Here is a 21077-nt window from a genome sequence, read left to right on the forward strand (position 1 = left end):
ATGAGGAAAGTGAGACCCAGAGAATGATTTATCCAAGATCAGAGCCTACTAGGCTATTTTTCCTTTTAAAGACTGTTTTAGGCATATAGCCTATACTCTGAGTCAGCATCTATTTGAACCAACACATAAACTTTACCTACTTTCCTTTTAGTATTTTTATATCTACGCAACCAGTCAGCTCTAGAAACTCTCAAAAGTACCTTGGATGCCCTTCACTTGTTTTCCCCATAACATGTTTCTTAATATACAGACATTACTCCATGTTTAGATCTTATTCACAGTGTAACTTGGACACCTGAGGGACAAAAGAAAATGAGCCTGTAAGAATAGCTTCTCCCATAGGCTACTTAAATCTCAATATAGCACCTTATGATTCTTACTCAAGGTTTCATTTGCATCCATGTTTGGGAGTTTTATTCAAATTTTTAATCATCATTCTAGGGCAGAAATTTGAATGGTTATTTCAATTAAAAACCAGAAAGAAGTATACAACACACACACACACACACACATACAATTTTGAAACATTTGTGATTTCATAAATGTGGCTACTCTTTCCAATGATGGAAAGAATTATGACCTGGTATCTAGCTTTATGGTGATAAGCCTCTCTGAACTTAAGCTTGTCCTCAGAAGAGGATACATCCTGAGACTTGTGTTCTATAAGCCTAGCCAACTAGAATCCAGGTTCATGACCACAGCTCAATGATACATTAGCATAAGACTTTAGTAAAAGATATAATTTATGAATAAATAAATATACACAATTAGGGTGCAAACTCAAGATTTGGCCATTAATAATGTGAGCAATCAAAAAAGTCTGAAAAAGTAAAGGGACCATGATACTTTTCAATAACTATGGCTAAAGGGAACATTCCTAATTAAAGAAAAGATAATAGAAATAGATAATAAAAAGCAAAATGGATTGATTATATAAAATTGCAAAACTTCTGCACAGAGAAAATAAATGTTTTTAGACTTAGGAAGGAATTTAAAAAAAAACACAAGTATTAGTATCCAAATGTGAGCAGCTGGGTAGCACAGTAGAGTGCCAGTCCTGAATTCAAGAAGACTCCTCTTCCTGAGATTCTACTAGATGTGTATCTGTAGACAAGTCACTTAACCCTGTAGTAAACATGTAAAGATTAATGATGAAACATGTTTTCTGCTTTTAGGCAGACAAGTAACCAACTAGAGGAATAAAATGAAAATTTTACATTTTCAGACAGGGTCAGTAAGTTGATTTGCTTTTCGTGACTATATTAACTTATTGCAAAAGAAAGGCCTTTTATTTGGGATGAAAGAGGAGTTAGTGAGTAGTAAAAGAGATGAGGAGAGGGGAGAAAGAGAGAGGGAAGAGAGAGAAAAGAAGAAGAAGAAGAAAAGAAGGAGGAGGAAGAAAAAGAGGAGGAGTAGTAAGAGGAGGAGGAGGAGGAGGAGAAGAGGATGGGGAAAGAGGAGGAGGAAGGAGGGAAGAAGGGAGAGAAGAAAAGAACATTAGTAAAAAATTTTTAAAATATCCTAAATAAAAAAAAAAAAACACAAAACACAAAAGAAGCAAAACTAAGTTCAGAAAGGCATACAAATAGGAAATAATTTTACTACCTTATCAAATTCAGGTAGTAATTATTAAATTTAATAAATCCTTTAAAAAATCAAACTGTAAGAAGCATAGTTACACATAGTTGTAAACACATATGCACCTTTATATGTTGAAAAGTTTGTGGCTACTGATGTTTTAAATTCATAAAAAAACAATTAAAACAATACACAACTGGGAAATATTTTTCTTCATTTAAGTTTTCGAAAGACAAGCAAGCTATATGAGAATATTTTTCTTTGGTGAGTTGACAGACTGCTTGCTCTATTTGTTGATTTGAAGCATGATCTTTGGCCAATCTATTTCTTCACAGAAAGTGAATTAGTAAATAAGAATGTAACCTACGTTTCTATGGAAACACAACCCCAGAATTCAACTACTGATGTTTTGGAACTAGAATTTCTGGGAAGGTCTCTGTACAAATATCTAGGACTGTATTACAAAGATTTCTAGGAGAAAGATTCTGGAAAGAGAAAAGCCAAGTAGAAGTACAAAATATGGAGTTTACTCCCCCCCCCCCCCCCCCCACTCTTACGATCTTGTACTAATATCTACTCCTAGTTTTTCCCTCCCCAATTATCCTCTCCTAAGAGACTATGAGGTGCTGCAGCTGCTAGGGCTGCTATAGCAGGCAAAGTGGTGGGTGGGGCTATTTGCTATGTTGATCAGCCTGAGGTAAGACCCAAAAAGAAAAAACTGCTAGTAACTATGATTATTAGTGATATCTCTGAGTTCAGTGGCAGGGAATGGGAAGAAAATGAAATTAACCATCCTCTCCCACTCCCTAAGCATTTGCATCTTTTCTATTCTTTCTCTTCCAGGCAACAGAGAATAAAGCAGTTATTGGATCTGAAAGTACTCAGCACTGACTGACTACATATAGCCATGAATTCACAATTCTTCCCTTTGGTCTTTGTTCTCTCATAGCTACCATTCATTCCCTTTTTATGTAAAGAAAACTAGGAGCTGCTAATCTTTGGTCATAGTTAATATCTGCAGTACCAATCGAGATTTGGAAGATTGGATGAGTCTGGTAAGAAAGAGACAAATCTATTTAGAGAGGGTTCCTCTCTGGGAATCAAAATATTTTGGCACCACCTTGTGATAATGCTCCTTTACCAGTGAGAAGATCATAATCAGGTCATAAGTAGAGAGAGGTCTAATAACATAAAATAAATCATATCTCTGGACAAAGTATAATAAATTTATGAGGCCCCTCACTGATATAATTTGAGTTTCCCACTGGTCTACTGATTTCTGTTCAACTCACAAATGTGTGAGGATTTACAAAAAGGGATGATCCAAGTGTCTTTTCTCTTATTACTATTATCTATATCATATATATATATATATATATATATATATATAGAGAGAGAGAGAGAGAGAGAGAGAGATTGCATGTAAAGTCATTTATATCTTATTACAAAAATACAGATAATCAGTCCAATGGAATAAAAGGACTTGGGGTTTGAATTCTGACTTTGCATTTTCTACCTGAATGATTTCAGACAAGTCATATAATACACTTCTTTGTGAAATAGATGTCATAGAAGACTTCTGTGAAAGAAAGAAAGAAAAGCAAAGAAAGGAATGAAAAGAAAAAGAAATTATGAACTTATGAGATAACATAAAAGAATGGCAATTTGTCATCTTTCTAGGGACTCAAATGATATGAATCTAAGTTCCTTTAAGCTCCAAATGTCTATGTTTTCATGAAATGCCTTTCTTCTCAGGATGCTAAATGGTTCAAAAACATTCTTTTATTACTACCCTTCACTATCTATGTGAGAAATCAGGCGTTAAGCATTTTTCCACCTGCAGAAAGAGCACAAGCTCAAAAAGGAGAAAGGATTTGCTTAAAGCTCTGAAAACAGAGCACAGGTTTACCTCTTGATTCAGTACACTGACCACAAAAGAACATTTCCTTATCGTAACTGTTTATTGGACACCCACCATGTGCCACAACTATTCAGGGAAAGGGCTGGGGATAGTTACAACATCCCAGTAGCCACAAAAGATACTGTTGTTATTAGCAACAAGAAAAGCGTTCCACAACAAGGGACCAACTCACAGAACATTCAACCAATCATTCAAGTCTTTATTAAGTGCCTACTATGAATCAATTCTGCTAAGTGCTGGGGATACAAGGACAGAAATAAAACAATCGCTGCCCTCAGAAACTTAAAATTCTATCAAGGGAGGCAAGAATATAGATAAGTATATAAAAATATATTCAGAATAATTACAAAATTATGGGAGAGATCAGAAAAGGCTTCAGAGAGAAAGTGTCACAAGTGTTTTAAAGGACACAAAAGATTCCTTGAGGTGAAGTGATGTGGGAATACATTCCAGGTCTGAGTACAAGCAGTACAAAGATGTGACAAGGATAGACCATGTAGTGTGGAGTATAAGAAGTCCAAATTACCTGCATAAATGAATGAATGAACAAACATTTATTAAGCACTTACTATGTGCTAAACATTGGGAATATAAATAGAAAGACAAGAATAACTACCCTCAAAAAGATCACAATTTAATGAGGGGGAGACAAGCCAGTTTTAGCTCAAGTTGATAATACATTTTCTTTGATGTCATTCCACTGATAAAACAATGTCTATTTTTCGAAATTCAGATCTAGGCTCTCTTCTTCTCTCCACACTTTCTCTTGGTAATAATAACAACAACAACATTTATAGAGTGCTTACAGTGTACCAGGCACTGTGCTAGGTCCTTTATAATTATCTCATTTGATCCTCACAATAACCCTAGGAAGTAGAAATTATTATTCTCATTTTACAGATGAGGAAGCTGAGGCAAAAAGAGGTCAAGTTACTTTTTCAGGGGGTCATATGTCTGAGACCAGATTTGAACCTAAATCTTTCTGACTCCAAGTCTAACACTTTATCCACTGTGCCACCTGACTATTTTATCAATTCCCAAGGATTCAACTATCCTTTCTAAGAATATAATCCCCAGATCCCAATGCACCTTGTATTCATCTTCTCCTGAGCTCCAGCCCCACATAATCAATTATCTGTTGTACATCATCATGTGGATGTCTCATATATATCTCAAATTCAACAAGTCCAAAGGAGAATTCATTATTTTTTCCTGTAAACCTCCTTCTCATTCTATTCCTATTCTTTTCCATTTCTGAATAGAACTGCTATTCTTCTAATTACCCAGATAGTCAAAGAAAGACTAAAACAATCATACCTTCAAAAAGCTTACAATCTAAAAAGCTTGCAACTTGCAAATAACTATGTACAAACAAGATTTCTATAGGATAAGTTGAAAATTTTTTTTTGGTTGTTTGATAGATCTGTATAAACCATAAATTCAGAAGTGATTAACACAATCAAAAGTACAGATTAAATTTTTGGGTAAAAAGTAAATGCAATATCTTTTTCAAAAAATCAATAGCATGTATTGACTAAGAATTTTTTTTAAGAAATTAAGTTTGACTGTATAATTATAATATTATAGATATATCTATAGTAGAAGTAATAAAAAATACATTTACTTAGCAATTCTTCATTTATTCAAGGAAAGGATTATAAATATGTTATGTTTTGCTGTTGACTATTAAAAGCATACTTAAAATATACTAACTTATAAATATGATTTACCTACATCAGCTCTAAAAATTAAGCATAACACATATAGTGAATAGGAACCCATAGAAACATCCTGATCCATAAACTACTATAAGGATTTTTTAGATCTTGAAGTAAAAATTGCACTTTATTTTACTTTACATTCAATGGAATAATGGACTCTTCAAATGCAGAGTCAATGTGGAATAGTGGAGAGAGAGAGTTGACTTTGGAGTCAGTAAGTTCAGAATTCAAATCCTACCTCTTATACATATTGTTTATTTGAGCCTGAGCAAGCCACTAAACTTTTCAAGTTTCTAGGCAACTCTAATATTTTGAGTTGCAAACACGTACCAGTCCTCATTTTGAGAAAGGAAGCTTACTTAGAGTGAAAGCTTCCTATATCAATGAAATTACAGGTTCATTCCCTATTCTTATTCAAACAAGTATACCAAAGCCATATAGAATGAGAGAATGGTATAAATATCGTACAAAAGACAATGACTATATTATGAACATTTGTTACTTCTTTTCTCTGATGCCTAGAAACATATATTCTGTATAATTTAAATAAAAACATGTATATGTAATACTTGAGTATTATTTTATCCAATTAAAACAGAAAGGTTTCACATTTGCAGTGTTAAACTAAAGTACCATCTTGTTTGGATAAGATGACAAATGGCAAGATCTCGGCTGAGATATAAGCACAGTTCCTAAAATTTTTTGAAGTATGAAAATATTCCAAAAATTAAGCATAACTATGCATTAATCCTTTACAAACATCATGCTTATTTTCAGTAGTAATCTTAACATACATAATGAAACCATGCTGTTTCTTAGATAATTTTTCTATCCTTTATGCCCACTTTCTATTGCTCTCTAATTGTTTCTTTTGCTTTTTGTATCTTTTCAATTAGAATAAAAATAAGCATCTCAAAGATAAAGAATAAGTCCCAAATTTTTAAATTCTTATCATAAATCTATGGTTAGAAGGGACCAGAATGAACATGGTAGTCACTTTACAAATGAGGAAACTGAGGTTGAGGGACATAAAGTCATATGCTAAAAATCACATAGGTAGTAATTATCAGAATTTGAACTCATGTTTCCCTGGAACCCAAGCCCAGAGACAGTGCTCTTACAATTCATTCCCTTCATTACTGATTGGTTCTAACTAAAGACATAAGAGAAATTAGTATCTTAACAGGGAAGAGCTATAAAAAAATTCACAATTAAGTTGTTTTTTTTTTTTTACAGACTCTATTATGAAGGAAAATAATCTGTAAGATTAAGTGATAATATTGAGACCTGATTCCCCTCTAGAGAAGAGAAGACTTGTACAAATTTGCATATACTTAATATAGTAATATACATTCCCTCAAGAAGTTTAGTTCATGAAAACATACATTAATTCAAGTAAACAAGTGATCTGAAATAACAAATGTAAACAGGACTATAATGAACTTGCTAACTGACATTTACTTGTGAGCTTTTAGCAATACTTTGTATGTAATAAACAGTTTTATTTTCTTTTTCCTGTAAAATCCAGGGAATATAAACACCATAAAACAGAGTTGGGGAACTGGGGGAATTTTAAATGGTCAAGCACATAACTCAAAATATTAAAACATTTATAGATCATAGAATTTTAGAACTGGAAAGGATTTGAATCTAGAGTCCAACAACTTTTCGGTGTCTTAATGAATCCTTTCTATACCATACCTGAAAAATGATTGTCTAGTTTCCTCTTGAATTTATTCAATGGCAAAGGAACTCACTCTCTTTCAAATAAGCCGATTCCATTATTAATGAGTTCCGAATTTTATGAAATAATTTATTTTTTTGCCTCAATCTGCTTTACTTCCAATAGGTGTTACTCTAAATATTGCTCTCTGATGTGAGGCAGATTGAGTTTAATCTCCCTTCTAGATAATAACTTTTCATTTATACTCTTTTCTTTTCTACCCCTCTTATTCTGAATTCCTTTTACTGTCTTGTATGACATAATTTGGATACTCTCCTATTCAAGGAGGTATATATTATAAAAGAAACATAGTGTAACAAAAAGAGAAATTAATTTGACATCAGAGGATCTTAGTTCAAAACCTCATTTGGCTACTTTGTACCTCAATGATCTCTGGTAATTTGTTTTTGCCCTTCTAGACCTCGATTTTCTCATTTGTAAATTGAAAGGGTTGGATTAGATAGACAGCAGGTTTGTTTCTCCCTAGCTCTAAATCTATGATCTATTCAAAATACATCTATTAAATCCCCAGTACATGCTGAAGAGAGGTATTCTACGAACTAAGAGAAATTCAAAAGCATAAGATATAGCTCTATCTCTCATAGCAGAAACAGCATCATGCCTAGATAAAAATAAAATAATTTGTAAAATTTTATAAAGAAGATAGTATATGAGAACTATGCCTCATAAAACAGTGAGAAGGGATAGAGAAAAAGAAGTTAACAGAAAGTTGGCAAATAATAATATTAAGCAAAACCATCTCAAGAGCATTAAGGCTGAAACTGGAAGGAATGAAATTGACCAAAAAAATGGAGATCATAAAAAAAATTTATGACAATTTTTTCTCCATTAATGATAGTGGAAACACTACATTTACATTCCAACACAGCTTCTGATGTTTTATGAGGAAGTACAAATGGCAACACAGAAAACAAAGAAGAAAAGAGCAGCCAATATACACAAAAGTGGTCTATATTGGAGGTGACATAATTGAAGGATTGATTCTCAAGATATCTAACAGTGAAGAAGACATCAGACACTTGCAAAAAGATGGACATTATTACTGCCAAAAAGGGCAATTTAAAAATGTTGCTAACAACCCCATGTCTATTGCCATAGCTCTACAAAATCTTCAAGATAATCCACACATGTATCAAGGACATCATTGATAAAGATATGAAAAGGAACAAGGAAGTTTTTAAAAAATTATATTCTACAACAGACTATATATTTACAGTCACACATTTGACTGAAAGGTTCTGAGAATGTAAGATCCCACTGTGCTTACTTGCTGACTATTAAAAGCATTTGCTATGATAGAGCAAAATATCTCCCAAGATTATACAAGATTCTTTGAAAGATGTAATGACAAAAATAATTTTATATAATCCCTTTTATTTTTTTAAAATTCATAACTTAAACCATTTTCATTAATATAGTAAAATACACAAGAGGAGAAATAGATAAGAAACCACGAACTTTTATTTCATACTACATACTCAAAAAAAAGCAAAAAATAAATTCTACAAATCATAGTCAAATCTTTTCCTGTGCTTCCTTCTATTCTCTCCTGGCCAATTTCTTACAGTTTTTATAGCCCTCTTTTTGGGAAAATTCTTTTGAATTTCTGCTTGAAATTGTTATAGAGTTACTTTCTTTCTGTAAGCTGGATTTCTGAATCTCTCAAGATCCAGTAATTTTTTTTTTTTTTAATACTGCTCAGTGTCCTGTTTAGTTTATTCACTTCTTCAATGTTGAATTCTGAACTACAGCTTTATTCCAGCGTCAGGCTCTGTTTCCCTGCTTCCCATTTGCATGGGGTGATTGTGATCAACCCTGTATGGATTCACCCTGGCTCCTCTGATTTCTGAGGTTATTTCTGCTACCTTCTAGAATTAAGGTAATCTGAGGGAGAAGACCTTGTGCAGACCTCTTAAGTTCAGAATAGTCAAGGCCTTCTTTGGAGTCTTTAGACAGAATGTTAGGGAATTCTAAGCCCCTAGATTTGACATGTCCAGTTCTAAGAGATTCTGAGCCATATTGGTCACTGATGCTTCCCAATACTTCCTCCTAGGTTCCCTAATTCCTAGGTTTCTCGGTGGAATTTCTGCCTTTGCTGCCTCCAGACAGTAAAACTTGCAGGCTCCACATGCTTCTGGAGCATTCTGATCATGCTGAGAGACTGAAGATTTGTTTGCCTGTGTCTAAGCTGGCTTTGATAGCAATGCCCTTTCCTATTGCTTGTAGGTTTTAAGTGGTTCTTTGAATAGTTCTGGAGTAAGTTTAGTGCTCTTCTAATTAACCTCAACAATCTCTTTTGAATTGTTCCCTTCTCCCAACTCACAAAGTTACCACCCTAATTTTCAGGTCCTTATAACTTCTTACTTGTACTATTTCAGTAGGTTTCTATTTTGTTCTCTCTGTATGTGTGTACATAATCTCTATTTCTATATTTTCTAGACAGTATCGTTCTTAAAGCTACTAAAATGATATTCCTAAAGCACTGGTCTGGTAACCATGTCATTCCTCTGCACAATGAACATCAGGTATTCTGGCTGTTTTATCATTAGGATCCAATATCCACTCTGCATTTAATATTTAAAATTCATCATAACCTAATTTCTACTTACTTTTCCAATTTTATTTTAAACACTACTCCCCTTCACACAATATACCTTCTGGTCAAACTGGATTTATTCTGATCCTCACATATGACTTTCATGGCTTTACCCGAGTCAGAAATTTATTTTTTGCATCTAATTTCCTTCAAAGCTAGCTCATACATAATGAAGCCTTTCTTGATCTCCCCTGTTAATGCAGTCCCCCCCCCCCCCCATCCCAAGTTCTCTTTTATTTATTAGATATATACTTAATATGTTTTTATCTATAAATATTTTATATTCCCTTATAGAATATATGATTCCTTTTTAAAATTTCTATAGTATTTTACTTTTCCAATTACATATATAGTTTTCAACATTCATTTTTGTAAGATTTCAGTTCCAATTTTTTTTCTCCCACCATTGCTTAATTCCCCTTTTCCCAAGATAGAAAGCAAATCTTGTATAGGTTATGCATATACAATCAATTTAAACATATTTCCATATTAGTCATCTTATGAAAAAATTAGAACAAAAGGGGAAAACTGCAAGGAAAAAAAGCCAAACAAATTAAAAAGGGTGAAAATACTAGGGCTTTTATCCATATTTAGTCTCTATAGTTCTCTCTCTGAATGCGGATGGCATTTTCCATCACAAATCTACTGGAATTGCCTTGAATCACCTCACTGTTGAAAAAAAGCCAAGTCCATCACAGCTGATCATCACATAATCTTGGTGTTATGGTGTACAATGTTCTCCTGGTTCTACTCACTTCACTCAACATCAGTTTATATAAATCTTTCCAGGCTTTTCTGAAATCAGCCTGCTTATTCATTTTTTATAAAACAATAATTTTCCATTGGAATTTATAATTCTTGAGGCCATTCTTTGTAGCACTAATACAGTTTTTGAATGTGACAAGCACCTAAAAAGATCAATATCAAGTTAAACTTATGGTGAAACATATGTATGCCATGCATATATATTTGATAAATGTATATGCCACTGTCATTTAAGATATCCAGTGCAGAATGCAAATTGAGGAGGGATACTATAGAGATGGGCAGTTATTCTAAATGCTCCTGTTTGCAGATTGCATTATATTAAGTACATTGATCGGATTTCAAACAATTTTTGTCTATTATTCTCTTATCAAATTTGTTTTTAAAAATTTAAATGTGTGTTAACATGTTTCATCCTCCAACTCTTTTGAGCACAGGAATTATTTTTCATTTCATCTTTGAAAAAAGTAGTTAATGAAGTCCTAGCATGATCTAATAGAAAGAATACTAGTGTTACAATCAGAAGGCCTGGGTTCAGACCCTGCCTCTGATGCTTATTATCTGTATGAACTTGGTAAATTGCTTAAATTTTTTTATCCTCAGATTTTAAAATAAGGGGGGGGGGGGGGGGGGGGGGTTTGGATTTGTTAGTTTCAAGTCCATTCTAGGTTTGTGATCTCATGATATACAACTAGACTTTGGAACTTATCTGTCAGTGGATAAGAAGCAGTTAAATGGTTCAGCGGATAGAGTGCTGAACCTGGAGTCAGAAAAACTAGAGTTCAAATCTGGCCTTAAACACAGTGTCTAAGTCACTGGGCAAGTCACTTAACCTTTGTTTACTTCAATCTACTGAAGAAGAAAATAGCAAACGATTCCAGTATCTTTGCCAAGAAAACCACAACTGAATACACAACTTTACAGCTGAACAATCAATGGATAATATCTATATGTATTGGACAAACACTTCAGAAAAACAATGAACCAAGTACAGAATTAAATAGGGGAAAAACAAATAGCTAGATTTCATGTGAAGAATTGTTCAGTCTTTTTTGTGACTCTAAGTTTCTTGAAATAAAAACTCATCTTTTTAAACACCAATATTCTTCTAATAACACTGCATAGTTATGAATCATGGAATATCACCACCTTTGAAGAATCAAAATTGAAGATTAACCAAAGGGCAATAGCAAGGTATATAGCAAATGTAAACAGATGGAAAGATATTACCAATGAAGAGCTTTGCATAAGAGGCATAAAAGATATCATAGATATATAAGAAGAAAAAAATGAGGCTGGCAAATAGAGAATTAAGACATAGATTGGTTACCTATGTTATATCAAAAGACCTAAACCTGGATGATTTCTAAGAGGAAATGAAGAAAAATTACACAAGATGAGATGGTGTCTGAGGCAGGACATGAATCCAGGCATTCTGCAACCAGCACTTTTATCAATTACACTATTTTGCTTTTCTTCTGGATAACATAAGCATTTGCATAAAGTCTTAAATTAATTGTCTTTAGAAAACATAAATTAAGGAATCTATTAAAATGAAATTATAATAATAATTTGTAGAGACCTGTATTGCTAGTACTAGGAGCTTCCTTACATGGAAGTTGCTTATAACCATGAAATCATATGTCCAAGTCCTATTCCTCTCTAATTTATACTTGAGACTACTCTTACCCTGAAGTAAAATACAAAATGTAAGCAGGAGCCAGAACCAATCAAAATATGAAGCAACTGAGATCTGGGCTAGGATGAGGAGGAAGTAAAAAAAATAATACCTATAGAAAAAAGTAATAGGAAGCAAATTATGCAACCATGAATAAGAGCTTCTGTTTCAGACATTAGGTATGAAATGCGAGAATTTTATGCAAAATCAAATGTTATTAAACCAATTAAGGCTGTCACAAGATTAGAACCATAGAAAATGGAAGTTTACAATTTTGAAGTTAGATAGTCCAATCCTAAAATTTAGTGACCACACTCGGTCTAAATTTAGAGTGACCTTGACTTCCACCCCAGTGTCCTATCACATGATACTGATTCTCAAAAATAAAAGCTATTCCTAAATTGATTGTGAAAACTCATATTCTTATAAGCAACTGAAAAGAGGTATTTTCATCTAAATATATAACAAGATTGGCAGAAATATGTGTGCATATAGTAGTAGGAGATACATTCATAATTAGAAAAAAACTCAAGATTTCTTTTTCTATTCCACTATCTGCCTCAATAACACTGCTAATCCATAATTAGAAAAGAACTCAAGATTCCTCTTTATATTCCACTATCTGTAGATTTCTCTTTATATTCCACTATCTGTCTCAATAACACTGCTGATCTGGAACTTTCATCCACGGGTGATCAGACTCTGGGAAAAACTGGCTCCTGCCATCCAAACTCACAGGAGACTGATTTGTACCCAGAAAAGCAATTTACTCATTTACAATAAAACATCTTTCTTCCCGGTAGGGAAGCATTCTTAGGAAACCAAATTAAGATCAGAAGTCTGCTTGATGAAAACACAGAATAAGAAAAAGAAAATGCCCATAAGGAAAAATCTGTCCATGCCTGCAAATGTCCCTGACCCTTTACAGTACAAGAAACATATTACCCAAGTTTCTCTCAAATGTCCCTTTTTTCAATACTTGCAGCAAATCTTTCAGTTCTGATTATTTCAATTTTATAATATAGTTGCTTCAAGGATAGAGTCTCTAACAGAGTGAGTTGTCTTAGTACCTATTGACTTCTCTACGTTTCCATTCAAGGAAAATCTGTTTACTCTGACACTCTTGAAGCTGTATCTACATAAAGCTAATTTAGCTTGATAAAAAGTGAAAAATTCATTCTCACAGTTCACATTTTTACATGTATCATGTAGACTTAACAGGTCATATAAATAGAACTTTAAGAGATCTTAGCATCTGACCTACTCTTTTAAAATGTATGGAAGACCAAGGTCTGCAAAAGCTCAAGTGGTTTATTTAGAGTTACACAGTAAATTTGTGGCAGAACAAAAATCAGAACTCAAGTCTCCTGAATAACCTTCTTCTTGGAGTTTGGTCACACCTGTTTGTTCACATAGATAGGATATAACAGAAATCTCCCTTAAGCCAGTTATCTAAAAGTAAACAAACAAACAAAAAAAATCCCACCTATTTACATTAATAAAACAAAATTCTGATTAAGGAACGACACACTCTAGTCTCTTCAAATTTATGATCTAGAAGGCAGACTAAGTAAAAAAGCCTTGAATAACATGACAGGAAAGGAGGCAATCATTTTGCAGAATCATTTCATAATTGCTGATTATAACAAAAAAGCTTCCAGTTCTGAGGTGAGACTGGGAATTTTTCCCTTCCCCTCAAGGAAAAAAAAAAGGATGTTTTAAGCCAAGGGGAAACAGTATATGCAGACTCAAAAGGAATGCAATGATAAAAATGCTTGATGAATCAGAGAAACAAAAATACAATGGTCAAGATTATTAGTTTTTTTTTTTAAGTCATACAATTTTATTTTTTAAAAAAATTAACAAGCATTTATTTCTCCTTGCTTTCATCTCCTCCTAAAAAAAGTGAATAAAGGAAAAAATTCCTTGCAACAAATAAGCATAATCAACCATAAGAGATTTTTACATTGGTTCTGATATATGTGTCAGGATACAAATAAGGGAGTCCTATCAGTGAAGTGGTATTGATTAAAAATTTTAACTTTGCATGATTAATACTGTCCCTAGTCTTTATTGATCAAAGCTTCTCTAACTCCACAACAGTTCTCACATTCATCATACTTTCTCTCTACATACAGGCACCACCTCAGTTAAGGCCTTCATCACCTCTAGCATAGACTACTTAAATAGTCTATTATTTGATGTCCCTGAATCCAAGCCTTGCCCTTATCTAATTCATCCTCCACTCAACTGCTAACTGATTTTCCTAAGACACAGGTCTGACCACCTCATACAAAACTACTCAAAAAACTCTAGTGACTACCTCAAGTTTTAAATATAAACTCCTGTTTGATATTTAAAGCCCTTTACAGCTTGGTTCGTTCCTATATAAATTTCTTAAAACTTTACTCAGTTCCTACTACAATATTGGGAAATACTTCCTTGTCTTTTAATTGGTTGTCTCCCATGATTGGAATGTACTCTCTCCTTGATTCCTACTCTCAGGTACTCTGATTTCCTCCAAAATACAGTTCAAATATTTTCTGGTCAGACAAATGTCGGTCATCCATACCTATCACCAAGCCTCCACCCCAAATGCTACACCTTCCCTTCCCAAATTCTCTTAGATTCATCTTATATATTTCAGGAGATTTGTATATATGTACACACTCTCCTAAGAAACTGTAAGCTCCTTGAAGTCAGAGTCGCTTTCATTTTTCAAACTATCTTTTCAATGTTTAATGAAATACCTGTGACATAGTTAAGTACTTAAATCCTTGTTCACTGACTGCCTCATATCCCTCCTTAGCAAAGTATTTCCAGCATTTTATAAAGCTTACCAATATCCTTATAAATTTAAAATAATACATGAGAAATAATAAACTTCTCAATCAAGATGTTCATCCTTCCTCCTAAGAAAAAAAGAAAATCCAAGGTTAAATAGACTATAATTGTGCCAAGATACCAATGTGCTATAGAGTTCTGGCGAACCTTAAGGACTGATATAATAATTAAATTTAAAAGATGTATAAATTATGATTGTGAGAAAATGTAAAGGGTTACAAGAGTATACTGAAGTTTAAGTGTCTGTCTACCTTGAAGGTAGGAAGATCACTGATGCCTAAATGACCTTGGACAAGTCACTTACCTTTAGTTCTTTCACCAGTTCTCTAAAACCATAAATTTCAAAGTTATTCACCTGTACTGAAGGAAGTTTCCTATACCAATAAAATCACAGGTCCAGGCTCTGTCCTGATATTTTTTTTTAAAAAAGCATAAAAAAAAATGTGATAGTGGAACAGATGGACAAGAAAAGGAAGGAAGTAAGGAAAGAAAGGAAGAAAGGAATAAGAAAAGAAGAAACAAAGAAAAAAAGAATAGGGAGGGATGAAGGGAGGAAATAAATGCACTGAGCTATTTTGGTATAAATTAGAAATGCAAAAGGGGTGAAATTTAGGGAGGATAAGGACAAGAGCAGAGTTCAAGAAGTAGTCAAGAATCAAGTGCTAAAAAAATATAAAGAATTATTATTCCTTTCATTCCTTTTTTAATCTTGAGGCAGTGGAGTGAGAGTTGTTGTTGGAAGACATGAATTCAAATTCTAGCTTTGCCAGTTCCTACCTATGTGATTTTAGGGAAATCACTTGATCTCTCTTAATTTCCTCAACTCGTAAAATGGACACGGTGGTCTAGATGACTTCAAAGCCTATGTATGGTCAAACAGCCTTGGGTGAGATTGAACTTAAACCCAAGTCTCCAAACTCCAAAACCAGGATTCTTTCTACTATGTGCATCAACAAAAAGAAAATTTTATATTAGTTATTTTGAGAAATATGTACATTTCCAGCTATAATCTGGATTTATCAAAAACCAATTATAGTTATTCATTATTTTAAAGAAACTCATGCATGTCAAAGTGTATTATTTGCAAGGTATTCTATAATGGGTATCACCCGTGTTTATGAAAAAAAATTAGAACATTATTCATAAAGATTAATGAGAAGTATATGCTATCTTTACTAAATGTAATTATATAACAGATTTAATTTCAATTTTCAGAATTTGTAAAGTTGCTCTAATTATAAATTACCCAGAACATATTGATTCATTTTGCTTCAAATTATTGAGAGATTTATGAAACTAGAGATGTGAATATTCCCTCTAAATATATAGCTCACAACTCATCTCTGCCTTATCATTTTATTTTATAACTGTCCATATCCTCCTGTAAGTTTTCTAAATGGAGTTCACCCAACACATTAGGGCCAGGACTTTCTATGTTCCAGGTATGCTTTACAAATATTATCTGATTTAATCCTTACAATAATCCTGGGAGGTGGCTATTTCACATAGTAGGGTCTAAGTCTCTATTTAAGCTCAGATCTTCTTGATTGTAGATCCAGCACTCTATTTACTGCTCTACTTAGCTGCCAGGACCTCCATTTCTGGTGATACATTTCTTTCTTATCTTAACCACCATTACTGGTAGCTTTAGATACTAGTTTAGCAATCTTAGGAAAGTATTAACCTCTAGTTGCTCATGTGATCGAATATATACTTTTAAAGATCTCCTAAATATTTTTAAACTATTATTTTTTAACATTTTGATTGACTAGAAAGTCTCAGCACATTTGCTGTTATTTTTCACAATTATTTATAAAGGTTCCCAGCAAATGATAAGACAAAATATTGTCGTAAAAAGAGGGCTAGGTTCCAAGCAAATGATAAGACAAAATGTTCGTAAAAAGAGGGCTAGGTTTGAAAATAAAGGCAATCAATTCAGTTCTTGACTTTGCTGTATTAATCCCTCTGGGCCTCATTTTTTTACCTCTATAATGAAAAGGTTGTGCTAATTCTAAGATTCCTTCACAATTTAAAATCTATGTCAGCTGATTAAAGGGCCTATTTTTTAATGAGTACATTGGATATTAATATAAATATCTCTGCTTAAAAAGGTCATAAAGACTTTTATGGAAATGTGATAAAATATATGTTGCCAAAAGACAGAAAATTCTGAAGGATTGTTTCCAAATCTACTCAAGTTAATTCATTTCAAAAAATATCTACTTGGCATCTATTATGTGCCTAGAAAAATAGGATAAAAATCAGTATGATTATACACTTTTAGAATCTAGTAGATTACAGAATTGCACAGTTTGGAACAAATGCAGAGATTATTGCAGCTAATCCATACCCACACAAGAATTCCCTCCATGAGATTCCCAAATAAATGGTTATCTGGATTTTTTCCCAAAACCTCTAATGAAGAGGGTCCAATTGAAGCAGTTCATTCCATTTTGTTTCCCTCCTGTGGTCAATCCTTTATCTCTCTGTAACTTCCACCCTCTGTTCCTAATTTTACCCTCTGAGGCCAAGCCACAAGCTAGCCTTTCTTAAACTATTGTCTTTGCCAAGTCATCTTTATATTAAATGTCCTTATTTCCACCAACTGATCTTTATAGTAACTTCAGTTACTAACGAATTGCCCTCTTTTGGGTCCCAATTCTAGCATTAAAGGTCCTTCTTAAAATATAGCACACAGAACTAAAAACAATTCCACATGTTGTCTGAGCAGAGAAGTGTATTGGGAACTGCATGAGCACTAATCCTAAATATTATGTCTTCTTACAGTGTAGCCTAAGATTGCATTAACTTTTTTGACGGCCATATCACAATACTGTTGACACACTTAAGTTTGCAAACCATTAAACCAATCTCCCCACCTCAACAGTTAGAGAGTAAATAAAACAAGAACTAGGAAGGAAAACCACTTGAAAAGGAGAAAAAGTACAAATATTAATGTGAATATGGAAGAAAGATATGTAAAGATAATGATGAAGAGGAACTGAAATCAGCAACACCCCACTGAATAATCTCAAGAGACACCAGTCATTAAGTAAAAGGAAGTTGAAAAGACTAGAAGGTATCAGACACAATCATGGATATAAGGAATAAATAGATTTTTATGGAGTATAGACAACAATTCTAACAGGTAACATCTATTGCTATGTTGATTCTGTGAGCGATTTCATAGAAACATAAAATGTAAAAAAGAAAAGAAAGAAAGAAAAACAAAATGTTACAGCTAAAAGGGACCTTAGAGATCACTTGGTCCAACCCTCTCGGTTTACACATGAGGAACTGAGGTGCCACAGAAGTGAAATGATTTGCTTAGCCTGGAAACACCTGCTATATTGTGAGCAAACCTATACAAAATATAAGACTAGAATCTGATTGGGTACATATTTAAAATTCAACAAAAATTTCCAAGGAAAAGAACAGGCATTTCCCAGATTTGTTTTGGATTTTGACCTTATTTATAACAGGTATCCAAAGATTACTTTACAAGTCAAATACAAAACAGAGTAAACTTGGCACTCAACCATATACATTTTTTCCTTGAAGAAACTTGGAATTTTAAAATCTAAAACTTGAATTTTATTCCTTTAAGTGGTTAAGGATATTCTAGTTGAAGTAGGTTTTTAAAAAACCATCTACTGTGGAAAAATTGCAAGCCTAGCAGATGATTAATTTAGATTTAGGGATTTGAGGGAAGATTACACTATAATTTACAAAAAAGTATGAATATATTCACCGTAGGCTGGAAAAAGAAGGCAGAAATGTCAATTAGATTAGGAAAATTATTCATTTTGGAGCGTCATCCACAAAGAAGAGAAAAATTAAGTGAGATAATGCTGCCAGTGAGATCAATTTGTATTTTCATTTTTAATCGTGGCATCCTTGTTGATGAGTCTTTAAACATCTGACCAAACCACCCAAAGTCAATTTCCCATCAAAGAAAGGAGTAAAAGGAAAATATTGTTTCAACTATTCTGTGTTTTGAACTTAAATGAGATCACTGCAATTTCTCTGGAAAACAAGCAATAATAAGATCAGGTTGGAAGTTGAGATATACACATGATTGTCTACTGCTGGCCCTTCAGTGAAACACTGCAGCACATTTTCACCCACATTCTGTACCTAGGACAAATCTTACAATCTTAATAAATAAGCCTTTTTCAACGAATAGAGGCCCTGGGGTAGGAGCCATAGTAATATCCTAAACATTTTAATCCACCAATAGTTTGAAATACATTCTAACGAAAGCCAGACCGAAACTAAACAGACCTTTTCTAAACAGACCGAAATTGTTCATATAAAGACACTAATCTGAGTTGGAGCTGTCAGATAAAAGGAAAAAGGGAAGACCTAGTCACGAAATGGATAAACACCCACACTCTCCTCATGTGCATCCCTAAAATAAGCTTCCTCCATTCTGGCAACTGCCTAGGCTTGAAGAAAGAGGACAGGAATATTTCCAGAATAAATACACTGAACTCTTAGAAGCCCACCTGTCTGTCCATTTACCTCCCACTAGCTAAGCCACCTGTCCTGCCCTAGCTCAGTTCTTCCCGGAGGGGAGGAGGGAGTGGAAGGGCAATGTCCTTCCTCCTCTCTCAGAAACATTCTTGAACTTCACATGGCTCTGGAGTCGTCTGTACAGTGAAACAGAGCTTGCATCCCGCCATTAGGACTCATCCGAGCACATTCTGGAAAAAACCCGGCGGCTGGGGAGTATCCCCGTCTCTGGTCGGAACCCCACCCCCATCCCCATCTCCATCCCTCTCCAGACTCAGCATCAGCTGCATCAGTAGCAGCAGCAGCGGCATCTGCTACAACAACAGACGCTACAAGTAAGGCTCTGGGGGCTTCTTACTCACCTTACAGGGCTGAGAAGCCTATCCCGGCCGCCCGGGAGGAGGTGTCCGGGAAGACGCATATTTGGCCTCGGCCACAAGAAGAGGAGTTACGGCTGCCGCTGTTGCTGTTGCTGCTGCCGCTGCCGCCGCCGCCGCCGCAGCCGCTGCTGCCCGGAGCGGGGGAGCCCATCCTCTCTCTAGCTCTCTCCTGGGGAAGGAGGGGTCGGGGTGAGGGGGTGGGGTGGGGTGGGGTGGGGAGGAGGAACCGAGTTAGAGGAGGGAAAGAGGAGGAGGCAGCGGAGGGGGCAGAGTCGCGCGCACTCTCTCCTCCTCCCTCCTTCCCTCCCTCCTCTCCCCACCCCCACCCCCGCTCCGGGTCTAAGCAGTTGTTGTGGGCGCCGCCTCTGTCCTGAGAGAGAGAACCCAAGGTCTCCCGGAGCCGGGCAGCTACCGCTGCATGCAACGCCTATGCTCCGGGCCGCCGCGTCAGCTCCCAGCCTCCGGCCGGATAAACATCCTAGCCAAAGCTGCTCCTCCCGCCGCTCCACTATATGCCTCGGGCACGATGCTGACCGCTGCCCAGATGGCCGTCAGTGGAGTCGCGTCAGTAGTGACCGCAGCTGCAGCAGAATCCTTGCCTCCCTCCCCCCGAGTTCGGGTGGCTGTCCCCTCCCGGCGAACGCGGCTGACCTCGCCACAACCGAGTCTGCAACCACCACCGGCGCAGGCAGCGCACGGCTCGGCTCGTCAGCACGGAGCACCAGAATCCCAGGCCGGGAGACAGCGGCGACCCCGCCCTGCACGCGATCAGCAGCGCGCGCCGGCTGCCTTCCCAGGCCCCGGCCCCATTGTGACGCTAGCGGGCGCCGGCGCGCGAGCCCGTGGAGGGCCGGGCCGGGCTAGGACGGGGCCCTGAAGCTGCGTTGTACAGCGCAGGCTCGGCTTGGGCTGTGCCCTGTGAGGAAGGAGGCCTTGTGGGTAAGAGAGAGAGGAAAGCCCTAGGCAACTGCCCTCGGCGATCTTCACTGGCTTGGAGTGGCCGGGTCTGCGTGGAGCGGTAGCCTTAATGGCCTAAATTTGTAAGCAGCAAAGGGCCATTCGCAGTTCTCTGCAGCCAAGGTCAGATCTATCTAAGCGCCACCGGGTGGCAAAGATTCCTCCTATTAGCTCCATTTCTCTTTACAATGTATCATCTAGGAAGGAACTTGTCACATTGTTACAATCTACTGGCATCCCAACCCAAAGCCTGAAAACATACACACACTCAGAATTATATTGTTGCCTTCTCTGTAGAAGGCTACTAAGCTTCTACTACCTGCTAAGTTTCAACTGGGAAGGCTGGTTGGAGCTTTTGAGTCTCAGCAGAAATTGAAT

The 21077-nt window shown here is 35.6% G+C and overlaps 1 protein-coding gene across 6 annotated transcripts in view; it reads right to left on the reverse strand.

Moving 5' to 3' along the window:
* Window positions 1-20512, reverse strand: part of NCOA7 (nuclear receptor coactivator 7) — a 156390-nt gene extending 135878 nt beyond the window's left edge. For 4 of the 6 annotated variants that reach the window (XM_003769414.4, XM_031964316.1, XM_031964315.1 and 1 more), the window contains exon 1: window positions 19725-19965. The gene's annotated coding sequence lies outside the window, so the exon portion shown is untranslated. Of the gene's footprint in view, window positions 1-200; window positions 296-19724; window positions 19966-20393 lie in introns of those variants that run through there. The other 2 variants (XM_031964313.1, XM_031964314.1) reach the window with 2 other exon arrangements.
* Between the last annotated feature and the right edge of the window lie 565 nt (window positions 20513-21077).

Source organism: Sarcophilus harrisii, chromosome 4, assembly GCF_902635505.1.
Source record: "Sarcophilus harrisii chromosome 4, mSarHar1.11, whole genome shotgun sequence".
Classification (NCBI taxonomy): Eukaryota; Metazoa; Chordata; class Mammalia; order Dasyuromorphia; family Dasyuridae; genus Sarcophilus; species Sarcophilus harrisii.